Source organism: Carcharodon carcharias, chromosome 4 (genome assembly GCF_017639515.1).
Source record: "Carcharodon carcharias isolate sCarCar2 chromosome 4, sCarCar2.pri, whole genome shotgun sequence".
Taxonomy (NCBI): domain Eukaryota; kingdom Metazoa; phylum Chordata; class Chondrichthyes; order Lamniformes; family Lamnidae; genus Carcharodon; species Carcharodon carcharias.
This window is the reverse complement of record NC_054470.1, coordinates 135,847,237-135,867,040: the sequence shown is the minus strand read 5'-3', so window position 1 is coordinate 135,867,040 and position 19,804 is coordinate 135,847,237. Positions and strand designations below refer to the sequence as shown.

Below are 19,804 nucleotides of genomic sequence, written 5' to 3'. Positions count from 1 at the left end.
GAGATTAGTAAATAAAATTAGAGCATGTGGGATTGGGGAAAAATACACTGGTAAGGATGGAGAATTGGTTTGCAGACAGAAAAGAGAGAGTAGAAATAAATGGATCATTCTCAGGATGGCAGGTTGTTGCTGGTGGGGTACGGTAAGGATCCATGCTAGATCCACAGCTGTTCACAATCTATATAAATGATTTGGATGTGGGGACCAATTGTAATATTTCCAAATTTACTGATCACACCAAACCGTGTGGGAACTTAAGTTATGAGGAGGCTTTAAGAGGACTTGGACAAGCTAAATGAAAGGACTAGAAGATGGCGGATGGAATATAATGCCAATATGTGTGAAGTTATTCACTTTAGTAGAAAAAACAAGACGGCAGAGCATTTCTTAAATGGTGAGAGTTTGGGAAGTGCAGGCGTCCAAAAGGACCTAGGTGTCCTTGTTCATGAGTCACTAAAACCTTGCATGCAGGTACAGCAAGCAATTAGGAATGCAAATGGTATGTTGGCCTTCATTGTGAGGGGATTTGAGTGCAGAAGTAAAGATGTCTTGCTGCAGTTATACAGAGCCTTGGTGAGACCACACCTGGTGTATTGCACACAGTTTTGGTCCCCTTATCTAAGGAAGGGTATATGTGCCATAGAAGGAATGCATTGGAGGTTCACCAGCTTAATCCCTGGGATGGTGGAATTATTTTATGAGGAGAGATTGGGAGACTGGTTCTGTATTCCCTAGAGTTCTGAAGAATGAGGTGTGACCTCATTGAAACTTACAAAATTCTTACATGGCGTGATGAAGCGGATGTAGATAAGATGTTATCCCTGGCTGGTGAATGTAAAACCTGAGTAAAAACAAGTCTCAGAATAAAATGTTGGCCATTTAAGAATTAGATGAGGAGGAATTCAGGGGATGATGAATCTTTAGAATTCTCTACCCCAGTGTGCTCAATCATTGAGCACATTCAAAACAGAAATCGACAGATTTCTGGAAAGCAATGACATCAAGGGATATGGGGATAGTGTGGGAAGGTGGCGTTGAGGTTGATGATCAACCATAGGTGGGGTACTTCAATGCCCATCACCAAGAGTGGCTCGGCAGGACCGAGCTGGCTGAGTCCTAAAGGAGAAAGCTGCTAGACTGGGTCTGTGGCAGGTGTTGAGGGAACCAACAAGAAGGAAAAAACATACTTGGCCTCATCCTTACCAACAGACCTGGTACAGATGCATCTGTCCATGACAGTGTCGTAGGAGTGACCACCACATGGTCACTGTGGAGACGAAGTGCCGCTTTCACACTGAGGATACCCTCCAACGTGTTGTGTAGCACTACCACCTTGCTAAATGGGGTAGATTTTGAACAGATCTAGCAACTCAAGACTGGGAATCCATGAGGTGCTGTGGGCCACCAGCAGCAGCAGAATTGTACTCGAACACAACCTCATGGCCCAGCATAGCCCCCACTCCACCATTACTACCAAACCAGGGGATCAACCCTAGTTCAATGAAGACTGCAAGAGGGCATGGCAGGAGCAGCACCAGGCATACCTAAACCTGGTGAAGCTATAGCACAGGACCACTTGCATGCCAAACAGCAAGTGTTAGACAGAGCTAAGTGATCCCACAACCAACAGATCAGGTCTAAGCTCTGCAGTCCTGCCACATCCAGTCATGAACGGTGGTGGACAATTAAACAACTCACTGGTGGAGGAGCAGACTCCATAAATATCCCCATCCCCAAAGAAGGGGGAGCCCAACACATCTGTGCAAAAGATAAGGCTGAGGCATTTGTTACAATCTTCAGCCAGAAATGCTGAGTGGATGATCCATCTCGGCCTCCACCAGAGGTCCCCAGTATCACAGATGCCACTCGTCAGCCAATTCGATTCACTCCACATCATATCAAAAGACGGCTGAAGGCACTGGACAGTGCAAAGCCTATGGACCCTGACAATATTCCGGCAATAGTACTGAAGATTTGTGCTCCAGAACTTGCCACGCTCCTAGTCAAGCTGTTCCAGTACAGCTACAACACTGGCATCTACCCAGCTATGTGGAAAATTGCCCAGCTATGTCCTGTACACAAAAAGCAGGACAAATCCAATCTGGCCAATTACCGCCCCAGCAGTCTGTTCTCCGTCATCAGCAAAGAAATGGAAGGGGTCATCAACAGTGCTATCAAGCGGCACTTGCTTAGTAATAACCTGCTCACTGATGCCCAGTTTGGGTTCAGCTAGGGCCACTCAGCTCCAGACCTCATTGCAGCCTTGGTTCAAACATAGACAAAAGAGCTGAACTCCAGAGGTGAGGTGACAGTGACTGCCCTTGACATCAAGACTGCATTTGACCAAGTGTGGCATCAAGGAGCCCTAGCAAAACTGAAGTCAATGGGAATTGGGGGAAACTCACCATTGGTTGGAGTCATACCTAGCACAAAGGAAGATGGTTGTGGTTGTTTTAGATCAGTCATCTCAGCTCCAGGGCATCACTGCAGGAATTCCTCAGGGTAGTGTCCTCAGCCCAATCATCTTCAGCTGCTTCATCAATGATCTTCCTTCCGCCATAACGTCAGAAGTGGGGATGTTCACTGATGATTGCACAATGCTCAGCACCATTTGCAACTCCTCAGATACTGAAGCAGTCCATGTCCAATTGCAGCAAGACCTGGACAATATTCAGGCTTGGACTGACAAGTGGCAAGTAACATTCACACCACACAAGTGCCAGGCAATGACCATTTCCACCAAGAATGTAACCATTGCCCCTTGACATTCAATGGAATTATCATCACTGAATCCCCCACTATCAACATCCTGGGGGGTTACCATTAACCAGGAACTGAACTGGACTAGCCATATAAATACTGTGGCTACGAGAGCTGGTCAGAGGCTAGGAATCCTGCGGCAAGTAACTCACCTGCTGGAAAAACTCAGCAGGTATGACAGCATCTGTGGAGGCAAAGACAGATTTAAAGTTTCGAGTCCGTATGACTCTTTTTCAGAACTAAACCCTCTTTAGTTCTGAAGAAGAGCCATACGGACTTGAAATGTTAACTCTGTCTTTCTCTCCACAGATGTGTCAGACCTGATGAGTTTTTCCAGCATTTGTTGGTTTGTTTCAGATATTCAGCATCCGCAGTATTTTGCCTTTAACTCACCTGCTGACTCCCCAAAGTCTGTCCACCATCTACAAGGCACAGGTCAGGTGTTTTATGGAATACTCTCCACTTGCCTGGATGAGTGCAGCTCCCACAACACTCAGGAAGCTTGACACTGTCCAGGAAAAAACCACCCACTTGAAAGCACCACATCCACAAATATTCATTCCCTCCACCACCATAGCAGCAGTGTGTGCCATCAATAAGATGCACTGCAGGAATTCACCAGGCCCCTTAGACAGCACCTTCCAAACCCACAACCCCTACCATCTTGAAGGACAAGGGCAACAGATAAATGGGAGCACCTGGAAGTTCCCCTCCAAGTCACTCACCATTCTGGCTTGGAAATATATTGCCGTTCCTTCACTGTCGCAGGGTCAAAATCCTGGAACTCCCTCCTTAATAGCAATGTGAGTGTGCCTACACCACATGGACAGCAGTGATTCAAGAAGGCAGCTCACCATCACATTCTCAAGGGCAACTAGGGATGGGCAAAAAATGGTGTCCCAGCCAGTGAAGCCCACATCCCGTGAATTAATTTTAAAAAATGATCAAATTGAATAGCAGAGCAGGCTCGATGGGTCAAATGGCCTCCTCTTGTTCCTATGTTCCTATTGCCCATCCCCAATTGCTATTGAGAAGATGGGCATGAACTGCCTAGTGAATTGCAAAGCCATTTTTCAGGGCAATTAAGAGTCAATCACATTGATATGAGCCTCAAGTCAGAGTCTAGAACAGGCCAGGTAATGACACCAGGCGACCATCCCTAGAAGGAATTAGTAAGGTTGTTTGGTTTTTACAACAATTTAATAGCTTTATGGCCACCATTACTAACATGAAGGAAATTCATGTCAGCCCGCCCTGCACTGCCGGAAGGCTAAATTGGTGGAGAGTAGGATTGCAGAACAAGTCTTGCCCTTGGGAGCTGCTGGGGCTCCAGCAATCCTGCCAGTGCCAAGATCTCATTAGTGGGTGCTCCCAGGACTGCATATAGTCCCAAGAAGAAGGCCCAATGGATCCTGGAGTGAGGTAAGTCCGGGGTATTGGTTGGGGAAGGTTTAGGGAATGGGGCACTGAGGAAGGTCGGGGTAATGGGTTTTGGAGAGCAGGCAGTTAAGGAGAAAGTGGAGGGATTCTATCTCAGGGAGAATCTCCTCCCGAAGTGCAAGGGGCACGCCCCCAAAGGTAGCAACTGCCCTATTTTACATGTCCACCAGCTAAAACATGCCTGGGAGGGGGAGGGGCATGTAAAATCCAGCCCTAGCCTTCTATCCCAAATTTGTTTAAGTAACTGAATTCAATTCACAAAATGTCATGGTGAGATTTAACTTGTGTCTCAAAATCATCAGTCCAAGTCTCTATGGGTTACTAGTCCAGTAGTATAACCACTGTGCTACTGTATCCACTTTAGCCAATATCCAATAATCAACTGGCACCTATAGGAAAAGCAAATTATTGCTTATTTATTCATTTGGTGAAAATGAGATTACCGTATATACCTGTGTAAAAGCCGAATTTTTGAAACCAATTTTTTAGGCAAAAAGTTAAGGGTCTACTTTTATACAAGTAATATTTTGAAGGGTTTAAATTCATGGTTAATTTGAGCCCACACAGTGTCCAGTGCATATACTGGATGAGTTCACTGATTAGCCAGCTGTCCCTCACCCACTGCAATGACACAGATTAGTGTAACCTGGCAGAATCCAGTCTGCTGCAGTCTGATAGGTTGCAATGTTTACTTCCCAGCCCCACTGTGGTGGGGTGAAATCAGCAGATTACTTGGTCCAAGCTGTGCCTCTTCGGGAAGCGCTATAAGTTGGGCTGCCTGTGATGGTGACGTTAATGCAGCTCCCCATGGACAAGCAGCTTGCACTGGGCATTCCTGGTGAGTGTGTGAAGGAATCCCGGGGGGAATGCTGAGGTTAAGTGAGTGGGGCAGCCGCTGGCTTTTAACCCTGAAAAACTAATGTAAACTTTTACATGGATATAAACTTTAATTTTGGTTTAAAACAAAATCTCATCATTATAGTTAAGTTCAGTTCATATTTCAACATATATTCACCGGTATCCTTATGTTTGTGCATGGGGAGGGACTTTTTGGTTGCTTGGACAGGTGCATTTATTTGGTCTTACACAAATATCTGTAGTTTAAGTAGTGAAATAACCCAAACTATGATGAAAATCTGAGTCAATCATTGAAAAGAGAAATAAACACCAATAAAGGCATGAGTAAAATACAACAAACAGTTTAGCTTTTCCGTGAAACTTCATAAATCTTGGCTGGGGTATTTGTTATTTCTAGCTATCGTTCAAACATTTTATTAAAGATATCATACTCAAAATATGAAACCTGAAGAAAAATAGAAAGCAGATGCTTATCTGGAATCACACATTATAGAATTGAATATGCAAAGCTCATTGACTTCTCTGCTTGTTCCTTCCATTTCTTTCTTCAAGGACAACAGTAGCAGATGCATGGAGCACCACCAAATTCTTGCCAAGTCACACACCAGCCTGACTTAGAACAATATCGCCATTTCTTCATCATTGCTGAATCAAAATCTTGGAATTTTCTACCTAATGGCACTGTTGGTGTACCTTCACCACACAGACTGGAGGAGTTCAAAACTGCAGCCCTGTGACTAATTCCCAAGGACTTTTAGAGATCAACAATAAATGTAGTCTTTTCAGCGATGCCCATTCACATGAATGAATTATATATTTCTAAAGAAAGATGCATACCAGCACTGGTTTTTTCCAGGTTTTCTGTAACTTTTCTTTCAACATTAAAGCAAACACTGAGGAGAAGCCCTGTAACGGCTTCAAGGTCACTTACTAGATGTTAAAATTTCTTTTCAGGCCCTTTTTTATGGCCCCATATAGCATCAGATGGTCCAGGAAGTCAGTAGAGACAGACAGTCAGTAGAGACAGACAGTCAGACAGTACTAACAGATTCAACAGGGAACTGGTTAGAAGATATTTGGCATAAAAAGTGATTGAAGGGGATAGAACAAATATTGTATGATATAAAAAGAGATAAAAAGATAGTTCTGTTGAAGGGTCATGAGGACTTGAAACGTCAACTCTTTTCTTCTCCGCCGATGCTGCCAGGCCTGCTGAGTTTTTCCAGGTAATTCTGTTTTTGTATTGCATGATATCGTTTTTTTGAAATTTGAGACCAACCAGATGGATCACAATGGTCTTGAATAGCTCTGTATATTCATACTTATACCATTTCCAATTATTTTCGGAATTCACCATCTTTAATATAGCAGATTTCCACTCAAATTAACTCTGGCCTCCTAACCTGGGGTTACATTATATCTTTTGATTGCTGTCAGATCTTGTGAATAGCAACGCATTTCCAAATCCACTTAATTTCTTCGAAATTATCAACTGATACTGCTTTACTAAGAATTGAGGTGTCAAATTCTCAAGGGCAACAAATCTTGGCCTTGCCAGCAATACTCACATCCCATGAAAGAATAACATTCTTCCCTGGAGGACTTCACTGGAACAGCTCAGAAAAAGGCCAGGACCTAGGTACACTGAGTCCTAATCATAATTTGGAGAAGGAGTTTGCTTTGTAAGGGCAGAAGCTTCCAGCTATGCAACACAAGGCTGGCCAAGTCAGGGCAGGGGAGCTGGAAAGCTGAGAAAGCCTATAAGAAACTTCTTTTGATGGGGAACTGTATGTGGTTTCCCTGGGAAGGGAAGTTTAGACATCTCTGATGATGGTCAGGTGCCAGGGTTTCTGGCTACATGGAACTGGGAAAGTTACCTGAGGTGTGCCTGTATTGGATACTCAATGGTCTTATGAAATGAGCTACCCTCACACTAACCCTGCAAACCCTCTGACGTTCAATACTGGATACCACTGGTAAGCACAAATCCAGCATTACTGCCAGGATTATGGCCCATGCAGTTTAACGCCTGAAAACTGAAACCTTCAAGTAACAGCTGCATGCGTGTATAGCAGTGGTCTTACAGCCTGAAAAAAAATTAATTGGTGTTTTGAATGATTAAAAAATTGATAGTGTAGGTACAGTGCAACTATTTCTGCAGGTGAAGGAATCCAGAATAAGAATGTACAATCTTAAAATTAGAGCTAAGCTATTCAAGAAAAAAATCTGGAAAAGTTAGTGTCCTGAACCTTCTCCTGCAAAAGCTTTGGATACTGGGTCAGTTGAAATTTTGGGGGTCATCAGATTTTTGATAGGTAAGATTATCGAGGGATGTGGATCAATGATGGAATTTAAGAGAGAGATCAGCATTAATGGTGGAAACAGCCCCAGTGGTGAACCTATTCCTGTTCCTATGTAACTCTTTTTTAAAGATCAATTAATGACAAAGAAGGACTATGAACCATTGCACAATGGCTGTGTATTGCTACCACCAGGTGGAAAATAGGCATTGTTTGTGGTGACATTACTGCTGCTTACTGGCAAATGAAAATAACCTAATCCAACATGGCTGCTGCTGGGTGAATACGCTTCTGCTTAATTTAATTAAGCTTAAAAAAGTAGGATTTTATTATAATGAGTGAGAAAATGAAATGCAATTCATCGCTCTTCCTTTCAAAATACTTTTTTGCCATTTACCTGGAGTGGAATGTTTTCTTTCTTGATTTATTCTGGCTGCAATACAAGCAATATTAAAGATTGCTTGCAATTTGTAAGAAGCAATTTTTAAATTTGTTGTAAAGATTTTGGCGGATATAGACTTTTAAATTCTACTTATGACTTCAGAATACACTATATTCTTCCTCATAGACATGTAACCTGCACGGCTGCACATCTTGCAGAACAAAACCATTGAGGCTGGATTTTACAGCACCCACTGGGGGTGTTTTCGTCAGGGGAGGACACGTAAAATATGTGGGTGGCTGGTCCATCGCATTCCCACCCACCCCAATCTGGTCCCTATATTCCAGGGGTAGGTAAGAAGCCCGCTAGCATGCTTGCCCTTAGGCCTATTGAGGCCCTTAAGTGGCCAATTATTGTCCAGTTAAGTCATTCAATACACCTCCACTGCCTTAATAAGCTGGATAGTGGAAAGCAGATGAGAGTGAGAAGAGCCATTTTTTCACCCAAGTTGGTGAAAGGCAGGAAGGAAGGGGGCATATATCCTTGAGGGGAGCCCTAAACAAATCGGGGGCACCCCCACTAAGGTTGCATTCCCCTTTGGTGTCTCCCTGCCTGTCCTCCAAAGCCTACTTGAACTCCGTACAAGTCAGCATTGTGATGAAACACTCCCCACTTGTCTAGATGAATGCAGCTCCAACAACACTCAAGAAGTTTCAGACCATCCAAGACAAAGCAGCCTGCTTGATTGGCACCCCATCCACAAACATTCATTCCCTCCACCACCAATGCACAGTAGCAGCAGTGTGTACCATCTCCAAGATACACTGCAGAAACTCACCAAGGCTTCTTATGCAGCACCTTCCAAACCCACAGCCACTACCATATAGAAGGACAAAGGCAGCAGATAGATGGGAACACCACCATCTGGAAGTTCCCCTCCAAGCCACTCACCATCTTGACTTGGAAATATATCACGGCTCCTTCATTGTCACTGGGTCAAAATCCTGGAACATCCTCCCTAACAGCACTGCGGGTGTACCTACACCACATGGACTGCAGTGGTTCAAGGAGGCAGCTCAAGGACAATTACGGATGGGCAATAAATGCTGGCTTGGCCAGCAAAGCCCATGTCCCTTGAATGAACAAAAAAATATATTATTTTGCCTTTTTTCTGTGCTTCATTATCTCACCAATGATCTTTTGCATTCTATCTAGCTAAATGCTTTCTATCTAGCACTTCACAGGTGGTTTAGCACACTGTTTTCAATAATAACTGTGAGGTAGGCATGGAGTGGTCTGTTGGAGTGGGAGGGTTTGAAGGTTGGGTGGGTGCCTTGGGGAACAACCTGCAAGTTTCCTGCAAATCCCACTGACTATGATGGCAGGACCTGTTTAAAATCCTCATTGCAGATTGACAGCCTGGCTGGATGGTGGGCAGGAAGGCATCCATTGAGGGAGCAGAGATAAGTGATCTGGGGAGGAGGAGTCAGGTAGGAGGGAGTTATATATAGCAAGGGTTGGGATTTGGTCGATCGTGGGGGCCTCATCACGTGGACGTAAGCTTGGTGAGCTAGTGATTTGGGGGTAAGTATTCCAGTTCCCACGGCCCACAAGCAGTGCTGTGAATGCAGTCACCTGATGAATGTGGCCCTCCATGCCTTCCATCAGCTGCTGTGTTTCCTGAGACCCAGGGAAACTTGGCGTGCAGGCATTAAAACGAAAAGTTAAGTTTGAGGCACACAGCCTCTTTAAAACAGAGTTTTCAGCGTAGCAAAAGGCCCTTTGGCCCATAGTATCCGCACCGGTCATCAAGCCCCTATCTACTCTAATCCCATTTTCCAGCATTTGGCCCGTAGCCTTGTGTGCTATGGCATTTCAAGTGTTCATCTAAATATTTTTTAAATGTTGTGAGGGTTCCCGCCTCTACCACCATTTCAGGCACTGAGTTCCAGACACCCTCCACCCTCTGGATGAAAATCTTTTTCCTCAAATCCCCTCTAAACCTCCTGCCCCTAACCTTAAATCTATGCCCATTGTTTGTTGACCCCTCCAATAAGGGGAAAGGTTTCTTCCTATCTAGCCTATCTATGCCCCTCATAATTTTGTACACCTCAGGTCCCCCCTCAGCCTTCTCTGCTCTAAAGAAAACAACCCCAACCTATCTAGTCTCTCTTCACAGCTGAAATGCTCCAGCCCAGGCAACATCCTGGTGAATCTCCTCTGCACCCTCTCCAGTGCAATCACATCTTTCCTATGGTGTGGCAACCAGAACTGCACACAGTGCTCCAGATATGGCCTAACGCTTTATAAAGCTTCATCATAACCTCCCTGTTCTTGTATTCAATGCCTCGAATAATAAAGGCAAATATCCCATATGCCTTCTTAACCACCTGTCCTGCTGCCTTCAAGGATCAATGGACATGCACACCAAGGTCCCTCTGATCCTCTGAACTTCCTAGGGTCCCAACATTCATCGTGCACTCCCTTGCTTTGTTGCTCCTCCCAAAATGCATCACCTCACACTTTTCAGGATTTAATTCCATTTGCCGCTGTTCTGCCCATCTAAGCAGCCCATATATATCGTCCTGTACCCTTAGGCTTTCCTCCTCACAATTTACCATACTAACACTTTTCATGTCATCTGCAAACTTACTGGTCATACCTCTTACATTCATATCTAGATCATTAATGTACACTATAAACAGCAAGGGAACCAGCACCAAACCCTGCAGTACACCACCTGACCCAGGCTTCCAGTCACAAAAACAATCTTCGACCATCACCCTCTGCCACCTGCCACTAAGCTAATTTTGGAAGAATTTGCCAAATTGCCCTGGACTCCTACCTTCTTGACCAGTCTCCTATGCAAGACCTTGTCAAAAGCCTTACTGAAGTCCATGTAGACTACATCAACTACACTACCGTCATCTACACACCTAGTCACCTCCTTGAAAAATTCAATCAAATTTGTTAGATTTGTTAGACATGATCTCCCCCTTACAAAGCCATGCTAACTATCCTTGATTAAACTTCTGATTAGGCACTTTACAGCCTCCTTGACTAATCCTTGTCTCTCCAAGTGGAGATCAATTCTGTCCCTCAGAATTTTTTCCAGAAGTTTCCCTACCATTAATGTTAGACTGACTGGCCTATAGTCCCCTGATTTATCTCTACCACACTTTTTGTATAGTAGTACCACATTATCTGTCCTCCAGTCCTCTGGCACCTCTCCTGTGGCCAGAGAGGATTTGAAAATTAATGACAGGGCCCCTGCAATCTCCTCTCTTGCCTACCATGTTTAGAGACTGACCTGCCTCCTGAGAGTGAATTGGTCACCAGACTCCCGAACCTGCCTCCATTAAAAATTGAAAGCAGGTGGTTTGGAAGCAAATTGGTCTTGGGTTGCCCATTTGAAATAATTTAGTTCCCTCATATATTACCTCCCAACTAGTTGGGATTAACTTCAAAGGAAATACAGAAGAAGTCAGTCAGCATCTGTCAAGTTTATGAAGGTTGGAAGGTAAAAGGGCAGTCAGGAGAACAATGGAATATTAAAATCTATAAAGATAACGCACACTTGGATGAGGGTTTCAGCAGCAACAGGTCAGCTGAGGCAGGGGCAGAGACAGATGATGTTATGAAAATGGAAATAGGCGGTCTTGGTGCTGGAACTGTTGTGTGGTTGGAAATTCACCTCTGGGTTAAATAGTCTGCCAAAGTCGCAAATAGTCTGGTTCAGCCTCTGTCAGTGATCAGGGACAGGGATGGAGTCAATGGCTAGGGAATGGAATTTGTGGCAGGAAGCAAGGACAATGGCTTCAGTCTTCCCAATATTTAGTTAGAGGAAGACTGAGCTCATCCAGAAAAGGCAGTTTAACATTTTGAGTGTGTATCCTTTGTCATCAGAAAGGAGACCAAGGTAAACAGGCATTTTTGGAAGGTTGTAAAAACAGAAGGAAAGGGGGAGGGAGAACAGCAGACACACTAAGTACTCGCATGGCATGTGTTAACTAGTCTGTAAAGTCCTAAATAGAGAGAGAAATTAGATGATGCATAAGATCATCAATCAGAAAATGCAATATAAAAAGAACCGTATTATCATTCTCACTTTACCAGATATTTTTGTTACAAAATGCAAGAAGATTTTGGAGCACAATTAAAGAAACAAGGTATAATGTTTTTAATCTACTTTATTACTTAGCTTTACACTAATTCAAATAACCATTAAAACATTGATGGATTTCATTACATTTTAAAGCAACAGGAAGAGGAAACAGCAGGAGACAGAGCCTGGGGCAACAAGTGGAAAATGCACAAATGCTACACTTTCTTAAACAGAAATTAAGATATTGTCAGGGGTAACATGTCCTCTAAGTGAAGTATGACCAAAGGTAAGCTTAGGAAAGTAAATAGAATTTAGATCCAGAAATTCAGGATTTTGCTGCAATACAATGTGTGACAACCCTTGGTGGGTTTCAGTTGACTAATTTTTTTTTACCTCCAGCAAGTAGGATACAGAAAATTACTGCTGTGTCATTCCCCACCATGGTCATTGACATCATCTGCTTTGCTTTCAGTTTCTTTTTCAATCTTTTCTAGAAAGTTCTCTGTGTCAGTCTACTTTGTAAAAGGTCAAACCCGTTAGCACCACGGTTCGGCAAGGCCTCCCTGGGGATTCTCCTCCAGGCCGTTCAGAAAAGGCAGAAACACCTCTCTCCTTGGGCTGCCAGCAGGAAGTTCTCCTACCTGACCATACCAGAGAAGGTCGCCAGGGAGGTCAGCGCCCTCGAAAAAATAATGGACCACACTGCAGTGCTGACAGATGATGAATAATCAGGTCTGCTCCGCCAAGGTAAGTGAAACTTCTCACTCCGAACTCACGCTCTCATAAGGGCATCAGATAGTCTAAGAGTTAGAGTCCATAGGGATGTCACTCATAATCAGCAGATGGGACATGAGCACTGCATGTCTGCCAGTCACTTCAAGGTCACCATCACATGTAAGATCCTGCACAAATGATGTCTGTATCTCTTACTGGGGAGGACTCAACAGACACAACAGGAATGCATGCTTCTGAAATGCTCCTTCATCCATAGTACTCATAGTCAATCCATCTGTCTTTATGCAGGACAGCTTGTCCCACAACAAAAGGGAGAGAGCAAAGACTGGAGGGGCAACCCCGGAGTTGAGATCACTCGCCCCCTACAAAGAACAGGCCACAGAGCTGGCTGGAGCAGATAGGGGTCTTTCATGTGCATTCATGGCTAGTCAATAGCTCCAGAGGTCCCCAGCATCACAGATGGCAGTCTTCGGCCAATTCGATTCACTCCACGTGATATCAAGAAACTGCTGAAGGCACTGTATACTGCAAAGGCTATGGACCCTGACAATATTCCAGCAATAGTACTGAAGACTTGTGCTCCAGAACTTGCCATGCCCCTGGACAAGCTGTTCCAGTGCAGCTACAAAGCTGTCATCTATCCTGTAATGTGATGCCGCCTTGCTAAGCTGCTGTCATACTGACATGCATTCATCCATGCGTGCAATGACATTTCACCTGCTTGAAAGCTGCCATACCCACTGACTTGTTGGCGTCATGATTGAAAGGACTGTACTGCATGTAGTTACTTAAGAAGGTGTGCTAATGGAGTGCTAATTATACTTCACAGTGGCCACATGTTCCCAAGGCTTCTATGCCTCCCAAGGATGACCCCATCATTAGGTCAGAAGGAGAATAATGCTGCTTCCGTCATCAATGTGAGATTGATGACCTTTCCTAATATGTCAATGCTGAGAATGAAGGTCCTGTTGCTTCCCCTGCATCGAAGCCTAAAGAGAACTGATTGTGAAAACTTGTCTTCACCTTATTCTTCCTGGAATCCTGTAGCTATGAGGTTGTCATGGTCACATGTTGCATCGTGCTGGTGCAACTGCATCCTCGTGTGGCATGTCTGAACTCCCCCTGCATTTTAGAGTCATCGCCTTCCAAGTCTTCCTTGTCTGAGGAGACATCTAGCTCCTCAACATCTCCCTCTGGCAACACGTGAACCCCCCTTTGCAGTGCTAGGTTGTGTCGGGCACAGCAAAAAATGATAATGCAGGACATTCTCTGTAGTGAGTATTGGAGACCCCTGCCTGACTGGTCCAAAAATCAGAAATGCATCTTCAGGTGGCCAATAGTTTTTACTATGAAGGAACTTGTGACAGAATGTGAAGCATTGTATCACTCCTCAGATGTCCTTGAGGAGCCAACCCTCTAATTGCCGAAGTCCTTCAAAGATCTGCGGCACCTGTGAAGACTCAAGACGTAAGAGTCAGGTGAGCTCCCTGGTTGCTGAGCACAAAAATGCTGACTTTGTCTTCTGTGATCACAAATGAACTGGACGTTCAGAGAGTGAAATCCTTTTCTATTAAGGCCATAAGATGTAGGATCAGAAGTAGGCCATTCAGCCCATCGAGTCTGCTCTGCCATTCAATAAGATCATGGTTGATCTGATAATCCTCAACTATACTTTCCTGTCTTTTCCCAAAAACCTTTGTTTCCCTTACTGATTAAAAATCTGTCTATCTCAGCCTTGAATATACTTAATGATCCAGCCCCTACAGCCCTCTGCAGTAAAGAATTCCACAGATTAATTACCCTTGGGAGAAGAAATTCCCCACATCTCTGTCTTAAATGGGTGACCCCTTACTCTCAGATTATGTCCTCTGGTCCTAGATTCTCCCACAAGGGGAAACAACCTCTCAACATCTACCCTGTCAAGCCCCATAAGAATCGTATATGTTTCAACAAGGTTGCCTCTCATTCTTCCATACTCCAGTGAGTACAGGCCCAACCTACTCAACCTCTCCACATCAGAAAATCCCTCTATACCTGGGATCAACCTAGTGAACCTTGTCTGGACTGCCTCCAATGCCAGTACATCTTTCCTTAGATAAGTGGACCAAAATTGTTCACAGTATTCTAGGTATAGTCTGATCAGTGCTTTGTATCGTGTTAGAAAGACTTCCCTATTTTTATACTCCATTCCTTTTGAAATAAAGGCCAACATTCCATTTGCCTTCCCTATTACCTGTTGAACTTGTATGTTAGCTTTTTGGGATTCATGCACGAGGACCCCCAAAACCCTCTGTGTTGCAGCTTTCTGCAGTCTTTTTCCATTTAAATAATATTCAGTTCTTCTATTCTTCCTGCCAAAGTGCATAATTGCACATTTTCCCACATTATATTCCATCTGTCAAGTCTTTGCCCACTCACTTAGCCCTCTGTAGATTCTCGAGTCATCCTCACCACTTGCATTCCCACCTATCTTTGTAGCCCCTGCAAACTCGGCAATAGTACATTCATTTCCCTCATCCAAAACATTAATATATATTGTAAATAATTGTGGCCCCAGCACTGATCCCTTTCGCACTCCACTAGTTACAGGTTGCCATCCTGAAAATGCCCCCCTTATCCTAACTCTGTCTTCTATTAGTTAGCCAATCCTTTATCCATGCTAATATACTACCCGCAACACCATGGACTCTTATCTTATTAAATAGCCTTATGTGCAGTACCTTATTTAACACCTTTTGTAAATCCAAATATATTACATCTACTGATTATCCTTTATGTATCCTGCTTGTTATCTCCTCAAAAAATTCTAATAAATTTGTCAGGCATGATTTCCCCTTCATGAAGCTATGCTGACTCTGCTTGATTATATTATGCATTTCTAAATGCTCTGCTATTACATCCTTTATAATACACTGTAACATTGTCCCAATGACAGATATTAAGCTAACTGGCCTATAGTTAATGTTTTTGTCTCCCTCCCTTTTTGAATAAGGGAGTTACATTGTCAGTTTTCCAATCCTCTGGGACTTTTACAGGCTCTAAGGATCCTTGGAAGATTACTAACAGTGCATCCACTATCTCTGCAGCTACTTCCTTTAATAACCTAGGATGCAACTCATCAGGTCCAGGGGACTTATCAGCCTTTAACCCCATTAGTTCCCCTAGTATTTTTTCTTTAGTGATAGTTATTTTATTTATTTCCTCCCCCCGTTTTGCCCCATGATTATTTAGTAGTTTTGCAATCTTATTAGACTGATGCAAGTATTTATTCAACTCCTCTGCCATTTCCTGGTTCCCCATTATTATTTTCCCAGTCTCATTCACTAAGGGGCCTAGGTTCACTTTGGCCTCTTTCTTCCGTTTTATATATTTAAAGAAACTGCTACTGTCCGTTTTTATATTACTTGCTAGTTTACCCTCAAAGTTTATTTTCTCCCTTTTTTTGTTTGTTTGGTCATCTTTTGTTGGTTTTAAAACTTTCCCAATCTTCTGGCTTACCACTAATCTCTGCCACATTGTATGTTTATCCTTTCAATTTGATACACTCCTCAACTTCCTTGATTAACCATGGTTGATTTATCCCCTTCCTAGGATCTTTCTTCCTCACTGGAATATACTTTTGTTGTGAGCCATGAAATATTTTCTTAAATGTCTGCCATTGTTCATCAACCATCTTTCCTACTAAACTCTTTTCCCAGTCCGCTCCAGTCAACTCTGCCTTCATTCCTTTGTAATTATCCTTACTTAAGTTTAGCACAGTTGTTTCCAACTCAAGTTTCTCACTTGCAAGCTGAGTGCTAAATTCTACCATGTTATGGTCACTGTTTTCTGGGGGACCTTTTACTCTGAGATTATTTATTAAACATGCTGGATTTTACTAGGTGGGTAGGCCACCTGCTGGATCTTACATGCCTCCTGCCTGCAAACCCCCTTGGTGGGGAAGTGTAAAATCCAGTCCCTAGAAATGAAGAGAAAATATTGCTTAACCAACATTACTGAACCTTTTGAGGAGGTAATGCAGTAGATGTTAATTATCTGGGGCAGTATCTTCGGCTTGGTGAGTGTGGGCTGGGCCCGCTCGCCGAGACGTAAAATAATACATGGTGACACCGAGCATGCGTCCCGACATCACCGCTCGTCATTCATGTTTTCAGTTCAGCTGCTTGCCCACTGAACTGTCAAAGGCCTATTAAAGCCAGTTAACTATCAATTAAAACCATAAACTGAGCTGCCCGTCCAACCTTAAGGGCAGGCGAAGAGCCCAGGCGGCCCTTGCATTTTTCATGGAACCTCATCCACGGGCAGGATGAGGTTTCATGAAGGTTTTTAAAGGTTTGAAAAAGTTTTTAATAACATTCATAGACATGTTCCAGCTCATGTGACAGTTTCACATGAGAGGACATGTCCTAATTTTTTTTTCCTTTATTAAAATGTTTTAAACTCAAACTAATCTCCGAGGCAGCTCTGTGCCTCAGGGAGATTTCTGCGCTGAGGTATTGCATTTTGGTGGGAAGAATAGGGAGGTCATTTATTACTTGAAAGGTGCAAGTCCAAATGGGGTAGAGGAACAAAGGGATCTGAAGTACAAAGAAACCAATCACTATAAGTTGCGCCACAAGTTAGCAAAGCCATAAAAAAGGCAAAAGCAAGCACCAGAGTTTATTTCCATAGTAGAATTGAAAGTAAGGAAGTTATCCTAAAATCGAATCTTGGTTAAACCACATTTAATGTGGAATTTAATGCCCTGTCCTGTGGCAAATTTGGTGGTGGGGAACTTAATCAGGTGAGCAAGTGGGGACCTCGCCACTTTTGCCTCCATCACGACCTTCCCACCCTGCTGCTAATTGAGACCCTTAAGTGGGTCAGAATACCATTCAACGCCTCCACCATATCCTTGTTTTCCATTATCAATTCTCCAGACTCAGTCTCTAGAGGTCCATAATGAGCTTTAGTTACTCTATTCCTCTTTAAATATTTGTAAAAACTCTTATTGCCTGTTTTTATACTACTAGCTAGCTTGCTCTCATACTCTACTTTCTTGCTCTCTTTTTTTGCCATTCTTTGCTGGTTCTTAAAATCTGTGCAATCTTCTGACCTACCACTAATCTTTGTAGATTTCTACAGCGTTTCCTTCAATTTGATACAACCCTTAACTTCCTTGTTTAGTTCAGACAATGCATCCTTCACAAAGTGTCTTTCTTTCTCACTGGAATAAATCTTTGCTAAGAGTTATTAAATATCTCATCAAAAGTCTACCACTTCATCTCTGTTATCTTACCTTTTAACCTAGTTTCCCAATTCACTTTAGCCAAATCTGCCTTCATACCCTTATAGTTACCGGCACTTAGGTTTAAAACACTATACTTTTCCCCTCCAAACTGAATGTGACATTCTATCATGTTATGATTGCTGTCACCTACAGGCTCTTTTACCATGAGGTCATTGATTAATCCTATCTCATTGCACATTACCAGCTAATAGAAGTCTTTAAAAGTATGAATGGTTTTGGAAGAGGGGATACAGAGAGAATGGGCACCCAGAATTAGAGGTCCAAGGGATGAGAGAGAATGAGAAATTTAAGAAAATTAGTGTTGGGTAGAAGATTATATTGGAGAAATTAATGGGACTGAAGGTTGATAAGTCCCCGGGACCTGATATTCTACATCCCAGAGTATTGAAAGAGCCTAGCTATGGAGATTGTGGATGCATTGGTGATCATCTTCGAAAATTCTATAGATTTTGGAAAGGTTTCCTGCAGATTGGAAAGTAGCAAATGTCACCCCAATAATTAACAATGGAGGGAGGGAGGAAACAGGAAACTACAGACCTATTAGCCTGACATCAGTAGTGAGGAAAATGCTAGAATCTATTCTAAAGCATGTGATAAATGGACACTTAGATAATAATGACCTGATTGGGCATAGTCAACATGGATTTATGAATGGGAAATCATGTTTGGCTAGCCTGTTGGAGTTTTTTGAGGATGTTACGAACAGAATTGATAAAGGGCAGTTGGTGGATGAAGGATACTTGGATTTTCAGAGGCTTTGATGAAGTCCCTCACAGGAGGTTGGTTAGCAAAATTAAAGCTCATGGGATAGGAAGTAATATACTGGCATGGATTAAGGATTGGTTAACAGGCAGAAAGCAGAGAGTAGGAATAAATGGGTCATTTTCATGTTGGCAGGCTGTGACTAGTCATGAACCAGAAGGATCAGTATTTAGACAGAGCTAAGCGATTCTACAACCAATGGATCAGATCTAAACTCTGCAGTTCTACCACATCCAGTCGTGAATAGTGGTGGACAATTAAACAACTAACTGGAGGAGGAGGCTCCATAAATATCCCCATCCTCAATGATGGAGGAGCCCAGCACATCAGTGCAAAAGATAAGGCTGAAGCATTCACAACAGTCTTCAGCCAGAAGGGACAAGTGGATGATCCATCTCAGGCTCCTCCAGAGGTCCCCAGCATCACAGATATCTTCAACCAATTCAATTCACTCCATGTGATATCAAGAAACGGCTGAAAGCACTGAATGCCTCAAAGGCTATGGACCCTGACAAAATTCCGGCAATAGTATTGAGACTTGTGCTTCAGAATTTGCTGCACTCCTAGCGAAGCAGTTTTGGTACAGCTATGGCACTGGCATGTACCCGGCAGTGTGGGAAATTGCCCAGGTATGTCCTATACAATAAAAGCAGGACAAATCCAACCCAGCCAATTACTGCCCCATCAGTCTACTTACCATCATTAGCAAAGCGATAGAAGGGACCATCAACAGTGCTAACAAGCGGGACTTGCTTAGCAATAACCTGCTCATTGACACTTAGTTTGGGCTCCGCCAGGGTCACTCAGCTTCTGAACTCATTGCAGCCTTGGTTCAAACATAGAGGGGAGGCGGTGGGATAGCGGTGTTGTTACTAACTAGTATTCCAGACACCCAGGCTAGTCTGGGGACCCAGGTTCGAATGCCACTACATAGTGAAATTTGAATTCAATTAAAAGTCTGATGATAACCATGAAACCATTGTCGATTGTTGTAAAAACCCATCTGGTTCACAACTGTACTTTAGAGAAGAAAACCTGCTGTCCTTACCTGGTCTGGCCTACATGTGACTCCAGACCCAGAGCAATGTGATTGACTCTTAAATGCCTCTGATTTAGGGATGGACAATAAATGCTGGCCTAGCTAGTGATGCCCGCATCCCATGAATGAATAA

The 19,804-nt window shown here is 43.3% G+C and overlaps 1 protein-coding gene and 2 long non-coding RNA genes across 6 annotated transcripts in view; 2 read left to right on the top strand and 1 right to left on the bottom strand.

The window, feature by feature from the left end:
* The window catches only part of mctp1a (multiple C2 domains, transmembrane 1a), a 733,548-nt gene that overhangs the window by 606,225 nt on the left and 107,519 nt on the right, over window positions 1–19,804 (bottom strand). The gene's annotated exons all lie outside the window — the stretch shown is intronic.
* On the top strand, window positions 4,165–5,847 carry LOC121277449. Of its 2 annotated transcripts, XR_005942879.1 has the most exons (3): window positions 4,165–4,182; window positions 4,900–5,038; window positions 5,611–5,847. It is a non-coding gene; the product is annotated as an uncharacterized LOC121277449 (long non-coding RNA). The 2 variants fall into 2 exon arrangements; XR_005942878.1 differs by lacking the exon at window positions 4,165–4,182 and having other exon boundaries at window positions 4,876–5,038.
* Window positions 12,263–19,804, top strand: part of LOC121277450 — a 58,503-nt gene continuing 50,961 nt past the window's right edge. For all 3 annotated transcript variants that reach the window (XR_005942882.1, XR_005942880.1, XR_005942881.1), the window contains exons 1-2: window positions 12,263–12,592; window positions 13,410–14,058. This is a non-coding gene — a long non-coding RNA (uncharacterized LOC121277450). The remainder of the gene's footprint in view (window positions 12,593–13,409; window positions 14,059–19,804) is intronic.